Here is a 16,780-nt window from a genome sequence, read left to right on the forward strand (position 1 = left end):
TGCTTATATACCATCGTATGCTGTTCACACGCTCAAGCATCCAGCTGGCTGTATCTAATTGGCTTACTACTATAGTTCACGCCGCAAAGCTCTGTGCTATTGGCTATCCACATATTCACTGTCCCGTCTCGCCAACCCCTTCATTCTGTTTTTACATAGCATTCATTCTTACTCCCTCATTACTTGTCCTTCAAGGTGTCTCCAAGGTTACTCCATATCAGCAAGTCAGGGTTGCTCATTTGCACGGCCTGATATCCATGCTGGTCCAGCCAATTCTCTACAAGCCTGGACTGTACCTCAGCCACAACAGAATGTCTGGGTGACTCTAGCCAACGTCACGGGACAAGATCACCTGTGCTTAAGTACTGCTACTCCGCAGAACCCGCTCTCTACCTGCTTAGTTGGCGCACCGTTGATGGCAGAATAATTAACAGCACTGTGTAACACCACACTCAGCAGCGGCCAGTCTCATGGTACACAGTGGAACAGCTCCTGGGATGGCTGGCTATCGCAAGCAGGCGTATCGCCTGCATTACCACCTCAAGAACTGCAGTTTCTAGGGTCTTTGTCCACTACTTATTCTACTATGTTTACCTATACGGGGAAAAATCAGTCTGCAACCTGGTGGGTGAGCAGTACCAAGGCGATTTACCAAAATGCCACTGCTTGGTGTAACATCACTACTACCAAGTGGAAAACGTCCTTTAAAACCGCAAGTGCTCAAGCATTAGCTACATTAACTAAACTTGTCTGTTGGTTAAGTAAATTTAGTAATGCTACCAGTAGTGCTTTAGCTGGTTTGCTGACTGATGTTGATTCCGTACAATAAGCTACATTGCAGAATCGTGCTGCCATTGATTTTCTATTGCTAGTCCATGGTCATGGCTGTCAAGATGTTAAAGGCATGTGTTGTATGAATTTAAGTGATCATTCGCAATCCATTTATGCAAAGATTCAAGAACTACAACACTTAACAAAGCAACTGCAAGTTAGTGATGAGTGGAATCCTTTTGGGACGTGGACATGGAGATGGCCTTGGCTACAGAAATTATTGCTTTTTTGCTGCTTACTATTTGTAATTTTCCTTCGTATTTCCTGTTGTATCCCTTGTATGCTATCGTTATTACGTTCTATTACGGACTCCCTTTTACAACACCACGTTGTTCGTGTGGTGGAATATAGACGTGTTCCAACAACGGACCACGCGGTGGCATGTATCTGTACTACGTGATACTTGATGGGAATGGTCTGTGTTGTAACTTTTTTTATCTGTACCACCTGCTGTTTGGTGAGAATAGTCTAGTGCTGTAACTTTTTAGTGCCTAGAACAACACTGCTGTGTTAAGCGGGATACAAATAAGTAACTAACAAGGTCTTGGAAATCTGTGAGAAAGAACAGCGGTTGGTCACATATAGATTCTGTGGCTGGAAGCCACAGAATCACCATGAGAAGCAGTCAACATGAAGGTCAGAAGCTGAAGAATAGTGAAATAGCAACCCCCAAAGTCAAATGTGGCCCCCGAAATAAGTCTGCACACATGTGCAGTATCATAGCCTGGTTATGCAACCGGGGCGGAGTTGGGCTAGACTCCCTGCACTCGCTGGCCCCAGGTGCCGGGACTCTTACCTACTGCAAGTAATCATAAATGCCGGAGTTTTCCGAAGGAGGGAGAGGCTGCTACACAACAGAGGACCACGTTGCCTCCTCGGGGACGCCCGAAAAGATTATGCCTGCCGACTCTCTCTCTCACCATGCAGACGATCGGGACAAGCATTGAGGTGGTCCTTCTCAAGATTACCATTGGCTCGGTCTGTTTGTAAGTATCTACTAATAACCTTTTGCTACTGAAGAGTGTTTGTGTGTGTGTGTGTGTGTGTGTGTGTGTGTGTGTTTGTGCTGAATTGCCAAACCTGATGTTTGGCCCCCGGGAATCTAACCAGAACACCTTCTCCGGACTTTCTCCCTCACGTCCAGGCTACAGGATTAATGAGGGCTGCCCTTAGCAGTGAAGACTGAAGCAAAGAAGTCATTCAGTAATTCTGCCTTCTCTGTATCCCTTGTCACCAGGGCCCATGCCCCATTCAGTGGCAGGCCCACATTTTCCCTAGTTCTCCTCTCGCTGCTGATATATTTGAAGAAGCCCTTCCTGTTGTCCTTGACATCCCTTGCAAGGCTCAACTCCAAATGGGCCTTAGCCTTCCTCGCAGCATCTCTACATACTCTGACTACATTCCTATAATTCTCCCAAGGAGCCTGTCCCCTCTTGCACATTCTGTGTATTTTCTTCTTCTGTCTGAATTTGGCCAAGAAATCCTTGCTCACCCATGCAGGTCTCCTGGTCCTTTTGCTGCACTTCTTACTCATAGGGATGCACCGCTCTTGAGCTTGGAGAAAACCTCAAGCGCCCAACGTGGGGCTCGAACCCACGACCCTGAGATTAAGGGTCTCATGCTCTACCAACTGAGCTAGCCAGGCCACCTATTTGATGTACTCCGGCATGTGCCTTGGTCTTTTTGCCTGTCCCCTCCACATCAACTCATCTTCATTGAAGGAAGATGTCCGCAGGAAATTATGCCCTTGACAGCAAGGCGCTCCTCTCGAATGACAAAATGGCAAAGCTCTTCACACCTGCACCACTTGGGTGGTTTGCACAGGAAGGACGTGCTGGCCTGCTCATGCATGGGCCTCTGTGGACAGAGCATGGACTCCTCGTGCTTTCCAGTCTGCTTTCCTATGAGGTTTTCGGCCCTCTCACACTCCTCATCTTGTTCGGTCTTCCCTTCCTGAAGGACCTTGTTGCTCCCTGGCGTCTTCTGGGGTCATTCTTTTCTTGGATCTGCATTCTGAAATGGGGGCCAGCTGGGACAGCCTGGCCACTGGAGAGGGTCTCTCTGGCATGGGAGACACACAGGCCTATGAGGGGAAGACATACATACAGAGTCACGTGGCTCCCTGCAATTGCTCTGTGTGGTGTTACAGTACCTTTTCTCTCAGCCTGCTCAGCAAAGGCCCTTCCTGAAGCTGCATCTTTATGCACAAACCTGGAAACAAGAAGGCGACAGTGCTTTCCGTAAAGAGCAACACGGCCCCTGGCAGCCTCCACCAAGCAGCTGCAAAGAGGGAGAGCAGAGAGCTACTGTCAGCTCTCCTCTTTGACAAAGCAGAACACAGCACACGTTGGCAATATAGCTTAGGAGCCTGAGTGCATGTAACTCCAGTGCTGGATGGGCACAAGAGCCTCCAGTCAGAGGGCTTGTCAAGATCTGGAGGTGAGTCACCTTTCCAGGGATGCTTCTCAGGGGGAAAAAACCCATGCAAGAAAGAATCACATTTTGAGCTTGGAGGCTGTCTTTTGTAGTCTCACCTGCAAGAAAGGGAAGGAGCAGAAGAAGCTGGATGGGAGCAAAGTGGTACCTAACTTCCTCTCTCACACACTGGGGGAAGGGAAAGTAGGCCCTCCTCCATGTGATGCCACCTAAAGACTTCCCAAGGATTCCCAAGACACAAGAGTGACCATGGACTTCACTGAGAAACCTGCATTTGGCAGAGTTATTCCCCACTAGCTTCACGAGGAGACCAACCCTGGCAGCTACACCCTGTCTCTAGCCAATAGTGACAGGTCAGGCCATCCCCAGGAAATTCGCTCCTCGCCCACAATGGAGCTGCTCGGCCCTCCCTGGGGTCAGAGAGAGGATGAGGAAACAACACAATCCCAAGCTCTAGCAATACCTGAGGAGCAACAGAAAGTCATGCCATGCTTGAAGTCAACTAGTTCAACACCATCCTGCCCAGTCTAAACCAAGCAGACACAGGCATCATCCAGCACCACCACCACCATCCCCACAAGCACCTGTGCATCAGGGGGCTGCAGAGCTGACATTTTAACGGACCTCCAACTAGAAGCCCTCCACTGACCCCACCAGAGGGCTGTAGCTGAAATGAAACCACGGGAAGGGCCTTGGAGAAGGGCATCCTCCCATCCGCTATGGGAAGGCATCTCCCATGTTAGAGCTTGCTGCCCCCTGCTCCAGAGGCACAAGCAGATCTAGGTGGAAGAAACCAGAGGAACCTGAGGCAGTGTCTGACTCATTCGAAGGAATTACAAGGTTTTGCAAAGTAAACAATCCAGCTCTAATACGGGCATTTCCAACAGCCTCTCTCGAGCCCAGCAGGAGCACCAGGACACCTTAGTCTTCTTCAGGTATCACTCCTTGCCCTCCAGATGTACTTATGCAAAGCCTCCCCCTCTCCCTGGCACACTGGCCATCGTAGTACTCACAGATCTGCCACTAAAGAGCGCAACTCAACACAAACGCCTCACACAGTACAAGTCGCAACAACAAGAGCAGCTCTCTGACAGCCCAAAAACTAGAACTGCTCGCACATCCACACTTAAGGAGCACCTGCCGCTTCCTGAAGAAAGACAAGCTGGGGGAAGCCGTTAGCAACCTTGGGGCCAGACGCAGGGAACGTAGGGGCAAGTGCGCATACACTCTTGTGCCTTGCCTGCTCTGACAAGCTCCCAGCCCTGCTATTTCTCACTTTTCCTCCTGCCTCACTCAAAGCAGCAGCCTCATTTTGCAGATTTCAGGTCGCAATTGCAGCATGTCCTGGACAGCTTCAGCAAGAGAATGCAACTTGGCATCTGCTGTTGCCAACTCAGCTGTACCTTTTAGAAAGTGGCTCCTGATGGGGAAAAGGCAAAGGAGGGAAAGGCCAGCATACTTCACACCTTCTCACAGGTGTCATCTCCCACCCAGCTACCGAGGGCCCTTCTGAGCAACACTCTTACAACACAGCAAAAGCTTCCTTTAATGACAGCTCTAACAGCATTCATTATATTGGTATCCTAATGTTAGCTACCACGGAAGAACCTTCTCTGAAATTGTGCCAGTCTCCCTGTCACAAGGCCAGGCATCTCCAGCTGCAGGAAGGGAATGCGGGCATTCAGGCCACCACTGATCCCTCGGGCCCCTTTCCACCTTTGGGGGCATCTTTCCTCTTTAAGGACAATGGATTCATCTGACAGCAGTCTCTCACTGGCCCAGGGCTTGCAAAGCTACGATCCTTCCACTCACAAAAGCCACTTGTTATGATAAAACAGTGGCTGCGGGGTGGTGGTGCCCAACAGGGAGCCTGGGGCAAAGCTCCAGATCCAGCCCCAGCCCTGGCCCAGCCCAGCAGGCGAGAGCAGGCACCGAGGCGACAGGGCCCGGCCCATGTGGTGCTGCTCCTCAGTGCTCCTGCAGGCCCGGCCACCCCAGAGTAAAGGCACTGGGATCAGGAACCCCCAAGCCCAGCAGCCGCCCTCTGCCCACACCAAAGTGGGGACAAGACAGGGCCCACACAGCACCCCAGGGCCCACCCCACCATGGGGAGCATGGGGTCTATTGGAGCCTAGCTTGGGTTTAGTCCTTGTTTTGTCTCCTGGTAAAATACCCATTTCCAGAGAAAAGAGACAGTAAAATTCTGAGTAAAATGCTGACAATATGAATCCCAATGCCTATTTCCTTATGCCTCAGCTCTCTGGCACAACCAGGGCGAAGGAGCCCTTCCGGAGGTGGCTGTGCAGATTTTGCATTAATTTCAGCAGCGGCATCTACCTGCAAAGGACACAATGTCCCAAGGTGCTTAGAGAAACCTATTTTCTGCATTTGTGCTCCTCGTCCTCCTGACTACAGCACCGGGGTAAAAAGGACATGGCATGAAAAAATGTACCCCCTTGTTGATTGGCTCAGGCCTGACATTGGTTTTACATTTGTTGTACTAGTGTGGCCAGACGCCTGAACACCAGACTGAGAAAACTGATGAAACGCTCCACTTTGCAGTACATTTCTCGGCACTTACAAGTGGGCAAAGCAGGGGAAGGTGCATGTTGCTGGCAGGTATTGCCAGCACTGGCTGCCCGGTCACTGCCCAGGCTGCTTTGATGACTTTAGCACTGGAATGAGCAGACAAGGGCAGGTGACAGGCTGGGCTGAGGCTGCTCAAGTAGTTCTAGCTGTCAGGACAAGTAAAAGGCATTTTTACCCAAGGAGTGGATGAGGGGTGTTGAGCCTGAACCTTTTGCCTCTGAGAAGGGAGCGGTAAAAGGGGAGCTGCTTTGAAAACAGGAGCAGAGCAGGAGCCTTTGTGAAGGCAGTTTGGATGAAGGTAACCGAGCAAAACCTGCCAGGAGAGGAGATTTCTGCAGCATTTTTGGCCTTATGTTGGTATTGTAGAGGAAAGCACGGGAATGAGGTCACCAGTGCATTGCAGACCTGCTGCTTTCAGAGCCTCCTCGCACTAGCTCTAAACCCTTTAATTGGGGTGTGCAGGCAGAGCTGGTTCGTGCAACTGGAAGGCTTTGTTTTTACGCCTTCTTAGCACCGGTGAAGTTCTTGCGTGGGCGGCCTTCCCTGGCTTGTAGGCAATGGAGAAGAGATCAGTATTTCCTGCAGCCAGGGGTGACTTTTAAATGAGTCGAGACTCTCCAACTAGGGGACAGTGGCAGGGGGGCGGGTGGCCCAGCACGACAGAGCAGCAGGAGCTGGCGGAGAAAGCAATTCCCGAGCCGTCCTCGGGTGCCGCAGAGCCAAGCCCAGCACCTGCCGCACTGCGGCCTGGGCTGGGGAAGATGGCGGTGAGGCCCCGCCCCCGCCGGGCCCTCCCCGCCCCCAGCCCTTTGTGACGTCCCGGGCGTCCTTGTGTGGCCGGGGGCAGCTGCGTGGTGCGAGTGCGGCCTCTGGCGGTGGCTGGTGCCGGTGCCGGTGCTGGTGGTGGTGCTGCTGCTGGTGCTGGTGGTGCTGGTGCTGGTGGTGGTGGCTGGTGTCGGTGCTGGTGCTGGTGGTGCTGGTGGTGCTGGTGCTACTGCTGGTGATGCTGGTGCTGGTACTGGTACTGCTGGTGCTGCTGGTGCTGCTGGCGCTGCTGGCGCTGCCGGCGCTTTTCCCGCCCGTCCTCAGCTCTCCCCGAGGTGAGGTGGTGCAGTGTCCCACCCCGCCGCAGGATGGAGAAGATCCGCCGGCTCCTGCGGAGGAGGAAGGAGCTGCCGGCGTCCAGCGCCCTGGGAGTGGCAGCGGCACTGAGCTGCGGGCGGAGGGCCTGGGCCAGCTGCGCGCTGGCAGAGCAGTTCTCCCGGCGGGGGAACCTGCTCCCGGCAGTGCCGCAGGAGAGTCGGGGCCCGGCGCCCCACAGCAGGCAGGAGCCGCGGGATTTCTGCCGAGGGTGGCTGCTGCGGAGGCAGGAGGTGGGAGCCTCGGCCGCCGGCGGGGCCGGGGGGAAGTGCTGCCGCCTTTGCTGGCGGCGGGGTGTCTTGCTGCAGCTGCGTGGGGCGGCCCCGGGGGACGAGGGCCCTGGGCATGTGTGTGGGGGCCGGGACGTGCATCTGGGGGCTGCGATGGCCCCCGGGGGGGGGGCGGGGGGTGACACAGCACTGCGGGACTGCGGCCGGCTGCGCTCTGCCTCTGCTGGTGCAAACCCGGTCCCCAAGGCCGCAGGTCAGTGTCCGAGCCGCCTTGCTGCAGCGAGGCAGCACCAGGGGAGCAGCTGCCTCCGGGACGGCTCTGGAGCGTGGTTGTGCCTTTGCCTGTATTTTTGGGGGAGTGGGGGGAGGAAGACTGCTGAACATAGAAGTACAGTCGGTGTCAAATGACTAGAGCAGGCAGTAGGTGGTGTGGGACAGGGACTTGGGGAAGGGGTGTGCTGTGTCTTTGGAGTGTCTTTGTCGGAGGCTTTCCTCTTCCCTCTGGATCCTTTTGTCCCCCGGCGCAGACTCTCCTCAGAGATGGCGTGGGTGTGTTGAGAGGGAACTTGATAGCTTCTTGGGAAGCTTCTTGAAGGAAATTCTGTAGTTGCTGGATGGCATGTGCAAAGCATAGCCCCTGCCTCTGGTTCCCTCTGATAGGCAGCAGGAAGAGGCTTTGACGTCCTTGGGAGAGGAGGAACTTGGAAGAGCTTTGGGGAGACCAGAAAGGAGGCCCGTGTTCTTTTTGTGGTCTCCTCCACTGGCCCCTGCTTCCTTGGCCTTGTTTCTGACTGTCTTGTTAGAAGATTTCTAAGCGTTTAGAGCAAATGGGCATTTGGAGGAAATTGGATCATGCTTATTTTAGTGTCTGTGGGCTTCTCCAAATATTGCCTTTTTCAGCCAACCAGGCAGGTGTTGTGTAGGCTGTGAGTGCTTGCTGGCTTGCTTGGCACACCTTGCAGTGATTTGCTTGGTACGTGAGTAAGGAATATGCACTAGAGGAAATGGCTGAGGAAGAAAGCAGCTGCATGTTAAATGTGCTTGCTGAGAGGCTCTCTTTCAAATTGGATGAGTTTGGGGGGTGGGTCTGCGTTAGCATTCAGATTTTTCACTTCTGCGTGATGATTCTGGAAGCCGTCTAGGCATCAGGAAGTTGTATTAGCTCACACTGCTCACCACAAGATGTGGTTTTAATACAGATGGGTACTCCGAGTCAGCCATTCTTCCTAAGTCTTGGTCAAATGGAGAAGAAGCCCTCCAGGACGGCAGGGAAAGCTCTGGGAGGCAGGTATGTAAACCCATCTATTTAAATGGAATTTGGAACTGGTGGTCTGTACCAATGTAAAATACCACTGTGCAACTGGTAATGGTGAAAGAGGAGTTGTGCAGGTGAGAACTGTATTCTGATCTGAAGTGCAGCTGGCTACAGTCTTTGTATGGATCTAGGGAATGCTTGCCATTCTCTCCTGTTTTCCGAGGATTTGCTTAAGTTTGGTCCCATTTCCTTCCTTACGTTTGAACAGACAAATGAGAGCAAAGAGCGACTGGAGGCACAGGTGGGCTCCTGCACTTCCCAGCAGATCTCCGCTCAAGTTGAGGCCCTTGAAAGTCGTCAGACAGCAGAAGATGAGGCTGAGCAGAGGTTTCAGAGGGAGTGTGCCCAGTGTCTTAGTTTGCAAGACAAGCTCAATCAGGAGCTCTCTGATTTGCGGGAAACCAGCAAGAGCTTGTCTCAGCAGCTGAGTGAAGCTGAAAGTCGAGCTACCGGCCTAGAGAAGAAAGTTCAGCAACTGAAGCAGTCTCTGAGGAGAAAAACGTCATTCTTGGAAGTGACAAGGAGGGCACTACGTCAAGCCCAGTGTCAGGCCGTGGAACGTGGTCGTGCTCTGGAGCGTGAAAAAGATCAAGTCCGCAGACACGTTGTGGAAGAGGAGTCTCTGCGGGCCCAGCTGGCCCAGCTGCAAAGCGAGAATCTCCTGCTGCGTCAGCAGCTGGGAGATCTGCAGAATCAGACCACCCAAGAAAAGCTCGTGAGTGCTGTCCAGGCGGCACTGCATAACACGCTCAGTAAAAGCAGCAAAGAGGCAGAAGAGGAAGTTTACCTGCTGCAGGCCAGAAACAAGGAGTTGAATGCCAAGTGCATTCAGTTGAGAGACCAAGTCTTGATGCACGAGACAGAGAGAGTAGAAAGAGAGGTAAGATGCACACTGACAAGGAATGCCTTTACATAGGACTGTTCTTGAAAATATTTTACCCTTCTGAAATTCACTGGGTATAATTATGTGCATGGGAATACATTCTTCTGGTTTGTCCTGTGTTTCCTGGGATTTTCCTGGGAAGGTTTTGGCAAGCAGGATATCCCTGCTTGGATATGAGCAGAGAGCAGAAAGCGTCATGAGGAGCATCAGCTCTGACCAGGATCAGGTGATTCTTCTGTGCTGGCTTTTTCATCTCTATTACTTAATCCCTGTAGTGCCCTGTAGAGTGGCTTTGTTTTGTCTGTCCATGGCACCGACCCCAGCACAATGAGTGATTTAAAACGAGAACCACCCTGTAGGGAAAAGTTGAGGAATGGAGATGCAGGAAGGAAGTGCAGTGCTGTGGGAAGGAGGCAAGAGAATGTTTCAGAAAATAGTGAGGATGGGCAGAGAGAGAGGAGGGGAGGGAGGGGAAGGTGTGTGGAGATGAGTGGGAAAGAAGGAAAGGAGGAGGCCTGAGGAGAGAAGAGTGACCGAGGAGGAGTTGCTGAGTGCTGATCAAAGAAAAGAGTAGTTTTCTTTCCTGTTCCTAAAGGGAAGGAATGCCTTCAGCATGAAGTGTTACTGCAATCGAGAAGTCTGAATGTTGTCCAGGGGCTACTTTATGTATGTATTTCTGGGGGTTCAAGAAGGTCCCCAGCTGTGAGAGACTGTCTTCTGGTGGACAAGATTTCAGACCTTTGTAGCTCATTCTGGAAACCCTCCTAAGTACATGACCTAGTGAATGGAAGTAAAAATGCAGATTTCACATTCTTACCTTTTCCTTTGTGCCTGGGTAACAATCCATTGTTAGAGAATGGTCCGGCAGCTGCAGCGAGAACTTAGTGAGGCTCTCATGAAGCAGCGGCTGTCGGAAACTTCCCTGAGAGTTTCTACCGGTGTGTGCATTGACCTGAAGGCAGAAAGAGCGCACTTGCAGGAGGACTTGGGCAGGATGAAAGCCAAGGTATGTCAACTGTGTAAAGCTAGCAATATCACACAAACATCTGGTCTGGGTTGCAGTGAGAGATGATGTCGCGCTTCAGACAGACAGTGTGAGCAAGAGCTCTTGGGATTAGGCTCTTGGGTGGGACTGCAGTGAGCTGTGGTTTGGTTTGTGAAGTCTTGCCGGAGACTTGAGGAAGGATGGGAGCTGAAGCAAGCCTGTCAGATCTCATGGGAAAGATGTACTCTTCAGGGAGCCGCTTTCAGGGCTGAGGAGCCTGACTGAAGAAGAGCCCTTGTGCTTTTCAGCCCAAGCACGTGGCTGAAACACTGCTAGTTTGGAGTCTGTGCCGTTCACATGAGCTGTGGTGTGGTTTGTGAAGTCTTGCCGGAGACCTAAGGAAGGATGGGAGCTGAAGCAAGCCTGTCAGAACTCGTGGGAAAGATGTACTTCCTTTAAGGAAGCAGGGTGTCTTTTCCTTGGTTGAAGTACCAAGTCCATGGGCCTGAGCTATAATCTTGACTGATAGTCTGGATAGCTGCTTTTTTTTTTTTTTTTTTTTTTTTTTTTTCCCCACCGAATGGAGGCTTTCTAGAGCTCTCTGATGAACTGTGCTTGTTTTCCCCCTGTGCACAGGTTGTTGAACTATCCCAGCAGCTGGCGATGGAATCCACAAAATCAGTGCAGCGAGAAGCTAGAAATCAGGAGCTGCAAGGAGAAGTGGTCTGCCTCCAGCACTGCTTGCAGCGTAATATGGTGGATCACTGCAAAATAGAGCAGTATCAAAGAGAGACTGCAGAAAGAGCCCGACAAGAGTTAAGGCAAAAAGTGGAAGAGCTCAGTCACTTTTTGCAGGTAAACTTCTTCACCATTTGCGCCTGCGGTCCACAGTGCTTTCAATTGTTGTTGTTGTCTTTTAGGTGTCTTGCTGTAGGTGTCTAGTTCTCTTTTGTTGCCTTTTTGTGGGGGGACAGAGGGAGAAGAGGGCTGGGCTGTTGTAGGGCAACTGTAGAGCTGAAACTGGCTGTGTGAAAATGCTTCCGGGAGTGGTGTGTGATACGGATGTATGGGAAAAGATGTACTCTTCGATTGCCTTCCAGGAGCACCTGCTGATCCTTCAGTTCTATAAGCCTGCGCTAGGCAGGCTTTGGGTTGTCAGTCTGCAGAGGGAATTGCCATTTTGCCTTTTTGTCCTCAGGATGCATTGTGAGGAGTTGGCATTTGTGGGCATCATGATCACTTTGGCCTCTGTATTGAGTAGCGGGAGAAGTCAAGGAGAAAGGCAAAGCATGGAGAGGGGGACAGACTCTTATCCCTCCAGGAGGTGGTTGAATCACAAAGGGATGTGTTTGTCCTCTCCTGGCTGTTATTGCTGAGAGTCTGCGGGGCCAGACGCACCAGACGTGCTGTGTCATTCTCCGGACCAGAGTGTTCAGAGAACAACTCCCTAAGGTTCCTCCCCTCCTGAGGGAAAGGCAAAACCAAACAAATAGAGAACCAAGTCAAACGCGTTGGGTGGTTTCAGGTTTGTGCCTTGATTGTTGCTGGTCGTGAGGAAGCAGGCAGGATACCCTGGTTGAGTAAGGCTGTTTTTCAAACTGGGGATATGAAATGGGGTTGTGGGGCAGCATTGTTTCTTCCTTTCTGTTCCTTGAAGTTACGTGTTCTGCTTCAGACACAGGCAGCCACTCAAGGCAGATTAGAGGAAATAAACGCCAATAACGCAGCCGTGAGAAACCAGCTGGAGAGGCGAACTGACGATCTCAAATCGGAAGTGGCAAGACTACAAAATGTGCAGCAAGACAGTGCTCTGCAAGTAGCATTCGCTCAGGGAGAAATGAAACTGTATGAAAAACTCTCTTGGGTGAATATGGAAATGAGAAAGTACCTAGCAAAGAAACTGGCAAGGTAAGTTTATTTTTTGTCGAGTTTTTTCAGTGAGTAATGAAGTATTACCTTGTTTTAAGCTCTGATTTTGTGTCCAAAATGCCTGCTTGAGATCTGGTCAGCAGGACGCATGCAAGTATAAGGCAGCATGCTTAAGAGAAGAGTAGAGTGAGATCCTTGCTGTGATGGAGGACTATTTGGAGGACTGTTCTCATTTGTCTTTACTGTCTTGGAAGAAACGACGAGATGCATGCCTCTACAGAGTATTTTTGAAGTTCGTGTTGTTTGAACGACTCTGCTTTTTGTCAGCTCTGTAATCCCCTCCTCTTGCTGTCTGGGTGGTGGAAAAGAGGGTGTTCATTTCTGAAGCTGTTGGGTTCGACCTAGCAACACGTAGAAATGCACTTGAAAAGAGCTAGAGAACAGTCCATGAGACTGTGAGGCAAAAATAGTCCATTTGGCTTTTCATTGTAGCAGTGCATCTTACGTGTGAGTTTAGTTTGTGTGGAAGGAGACGGCCCTGACTTCTTGGACAGATGACTAGGTTCCCGGAAGAGTCATATAAGTAGGTAACGTAGATTGCTTTGAAGATCGAATCCTGAGAAGGCCTAAACTTTGGTAACTCGGTAGTCTATGTTGAGAAGTCTGCTAAGACAGTGTAAGACTTGGAGGCTAATCCTGAAAGTATGAAGAAGGGCAGATTTTGAGTGCTTCTGGCTTTTTCACAGAGCTCAGGAGATGCTAGCAGGAGCCAACGCTCGATGCCCTGGTGCGCAGTGGAGACGCAACTCCTTGATGGCAAGGCCAAGGCGATGCCTTCCGGTTGAGAGCCAGAGAGGGAGCTTATCTGGCTCGTGGCAGAAGCCAAGCTGCTCATCCAAGCCACTCGCCAGCTGTCCAATGTTAGCACAAAGCAAGACAGGTCTGGGGGAGGTCTTGGCAGCAGCTGGAGAGAAGACTCCCCTCCTGCACCCATCTGCAACACAGTCCCCCCAGAGAGGCAAAGTCGGAGAAACCCGTGAATAAATGTGTGCTCTGCCAGTGCAGTTGAGCTCAGCTGCCTGTTTGATTTTCCTGGGGGCTGGGTATTGGTGGGATTGCTTGGGGCTGGCACGCGGCCCATGCTGTGGGGTGTGCAGGGCCGACTATAAGGATTTTGTGACTGGCGTAGTTACCTTGAGCAGCCTGGCCTTTGGTCTGGCCTGCTTGACCTGACGGGCTGCTGCTTTCAGGAGTCGGGAGCAGTGGGACAAGACTGATTCTGCCGGGCAGGTGGTGGTGGGTCTGGCCAGCTCCGACTGTGTGCTGGAGGGTGTCAGGGGAGGCGGGAGGGGCAGCAGCACAGCCCCATGGCCCCAGGGCCAGGGCGGCCAGAGCGGTGCACCCAGCCCTCCCAGGGGCAGAGACACTCTGCCAGCCTTGGCATGAGCTCCTGCTGCCAGGCATGGCCTGGGTGCTGTATGAGCTGCCTGATCCTAGAACAAATCCCTTGGTTTGATAATCTCCTAGAATTAGATGGCAGTAGTGGGACCATTTTTAGCAAAAGTGACACAGAAAATTTGTGCAACGCTTCAAATAGAACACAAGTTGCACTGTGCCTATCGTGCCATTCCAGTGGGGCTGTAGAAAGGAAAAACTCTGATTTGATCACCAAATTGGCCAGAAGGAGAGGCCTGAACTGGCTGGATGTGTTACCTCTCGTGTAAAAACCTCTAAGAAATCTGATGACCAGGAAACATGGGTTGTCACATCCGGAGACCTAGATGGGAAGCCCCATGCGGCTGCCTTGCCCAACACCCTTAATTGCCGCACTGGCAGCCTTTCCGTTGGCAGCTGACACTCTTCTGAATCGGTGTCAGGCATTAATGAGCTATGCCAGGTCTTTTCCTCACACCGGGAAGGGAAGGCTCACCTGAGCCCACCTCTAAGGTCTGTCACTGCTTGGAACCAGGAGACTGGGTCTGCATGAAGGGACAGCAGTGAAACGCACTCCAGCTGTGCTGCAGAGGACCTCATCCTGTGCTGTTGCTTCCCAACACTGTGGTCGAGTGTAAGGGCTGTCCTGCTGGGTCCGCACTTCCCGCTGGAAAAAGATCACTGCACAGGCATACTAGCGCAGACAACTCCTGCTGCCACCGGAGAGCTACCTGGCCCAGGTGAACTTCCTTCCTCCAAGCGCCAACAGAAGCATCATCTACGGCCCCACAAGGGGCCTTTGCTGACCCAGTTGTTACCACCTGAACTTCCTGCTACTTTCTTTGTTTCTAAAATAATCACTTTCCTGAGGGGCTCTACACCTAGGTGTGTATTACCAGGCCGGGGCTAACCTGTGAAAGAACTGTTACGTCACCAGAGTGTGAAGGATGAAGACTACTAGTCCATGGCACAAACTGGAAAACTGTTGGTGCTTAGAAATTATCCAGAGCAGAACCCTTTTTGTAACGTTTTGCGCCGTGTATATCCTGGAACTCATTTGGTGGAAGCCTACATTTTAAGAGTTCTAAATTCTCAGACCCTCTTTGGTAAGTCTCCTTCCCGTTGTAACTTTGATGCTTCAGCTGCAAACCTGTATGGAAATCTCACCCAAGAAGGAGTTAGTGTAACAAATTCCTCATAGCCTTGCTTATACCTTGTTTGGTATCTGTGCTGTAATGGACAGGATGGTCAGGAAATCTGCTTAAAGGGACGTTCAAGGCTGTTTTATTAGGATAATTGATGGGGGAATTGTGTATGCGCTGGTGCAGTCCCCTTATGTTGTGGCAAATTGTTGCGTGAAAGGATGGAACGAGGCATACCGCAAGCAGAGGCCCGAGTAATGACTCTGAATGTATTAAAGGAAAAGGCAGAAGAAAAGGAAGAAGTCCTTGGACGAATGGCTCTAAGTGATGCTGAAGGCCAGAGGCAAGAGCAGATGAGGGGACCGCGTGACGAACGCAAGGGTGGCTCCTGGGTTCCCAGGGGACATGAGAAGGGCATCTATGGCCCTTCTGCCATACTCTGGCCCTTACGGCAATGTGAGACTGAAGGTCTGCAACAGGGGCAGGTGTCAGTAAAGTGGTTAATGCTTGAGGAAGTCAAAGAATTCACAGCCCCCAGCCCTTTGCAGGCCTATCGACTTTGTCTGTGAAACTTGTTTATTAGCTGCTGTTTGGGTCAATCACAAGGAAGATTATTTACAGGCCGTGTTTACCCTTTATGATAGTGTGCTGCTTTCAGTCTCCCAGGGCTGCAGATCCAGAGCCTGCGTCTTGAAGGTAGAAAGTCAGAAATGGGGATCATCTCTTGCATACCCACGCCCTAGTAGATATTGTCAGCCTTCCACATGCCTCTCTCTGGCGGTCCGAGCAGCACAAGAGCAGTTCTGGCATACTGGGCTGGCAGTTGGGCCGGCTAAACAGTCCAGGTTACCGACCTTTGAGGCTGGGCTTATGCCAGAGTTCAAAACTCTGGAAAATGAGGGCAAGTTGGCTTGGCTGTGAGGTCTGCTGTTCTGTCCCTGGGAAAAGGAAGTTCTCCCATCGCCCCTGCTCCCGCTGTGTGTGGGGAGGGCAGTTACACACTGGGGGCTGCGTGCCCCCACCTGTGGGGCACTTACACACTGCAGCCCTCCTGCCTCACCCCAATCCCCCAAGATTTTTGGATGCCCCTTTTGCCACTGGGTCCCTTTGCGAGCTCCCTTCCCCGCAGTTTTGCAGGAAGCTGCAGGTGACATTTTCCCCAACATCTCCACTCCAAGCAGGGGGAGGTCGTGGCACACAGTCTCCCTCCTCCTCAGCACACACTCAGAGCATATTTAACACAGAGGTTGTCAGCAGTCAGCAATCAGCATGTCCGTGTTGGGGCCCAGGAAGGTGTTCTGGGACTGGTTCCCATCCTGAGACGGAACAGACTGCCAAACTGCCCTGTCCCTTCCCATGCCATGGGATCATCCCGGTGTGTTACAAAACTCCCCTCTTCCCAGAGACGGCCTTTTCTGGTTTGGGAGAACTTGGGGTACGACTTCCCACCACTGCTTGGAGGCTTTCCTTGCCCTTCTCCTACCAGCTCGTGTTGAGGAAAGCCAGGCCCTGCCAGGCAGCTCTTCCACCTCTCCAAACAAACTGTCTTTGCTGTTTCTCTTACTAACTCCTTCAAGGCAATCACTCAGCTTTCCCATCCTCCCATTCTCCTGTTACTTCTGGAATGGCTGTTCCCTTGAGCAAGCACGATGTCCCACAGGAAGGGTGCCAAGGAGAGCACCCCCGAGCCGTGCAGCTCCCTCCCCATTGGTCACCCTCCAGGCGCCAGAATCCCTCCGCAGGGCACAGCCAGGCAGGGCCACTGTTGGGGAGGACCGAGCCAGGCGTGCCATCTCCATGGCCCTCCCGTGTAGGCAGTGACCTCAGCACTGCTGTTCCAGAGCTGTTAATGTGGCCAGCAGTGGGTGAGAGTGTGGGATCAAGCTGCCTGCTCCTGCCCACAACAGGGGCTCCAGCCATGATCCA

At 52.1% G+C, this 16,780-nt stretch overlaps 1 non-coding gene across 1 annotated transcript; it reads right to left on the reverse strand.

Moving 5' to 3' along the window:
- Window positions 1–2,403: 2,403 nt before the first annotated feature.
- Window positions 2,404–2,476, reverse strand: TRNAK-CUU (transfer RNA lysine (anticodon CUU)). Its single transcript has one exon. It is a non-coding gene; the product is annotated as a tRNA-Lys (tRNA).
- Window positions 2,477–16,780: the final 14,304 nt, after the last annotated feature.

Source organism: Rhea pennata, unplaced genomic scaffold, assembly GCF_028389875.1.
Source record: "Rhea pennata isolate bPtePen1 unplaced genomic scaffold, bPtePen1.pri scaffold_31, whole genome shotgun sequence".
NCBI classification, from domain to species: Eukaryota; Metazoa; Chordata; class Aves; order Rheiformes; family Rheidae; genus Rhea; species Rhea pennata.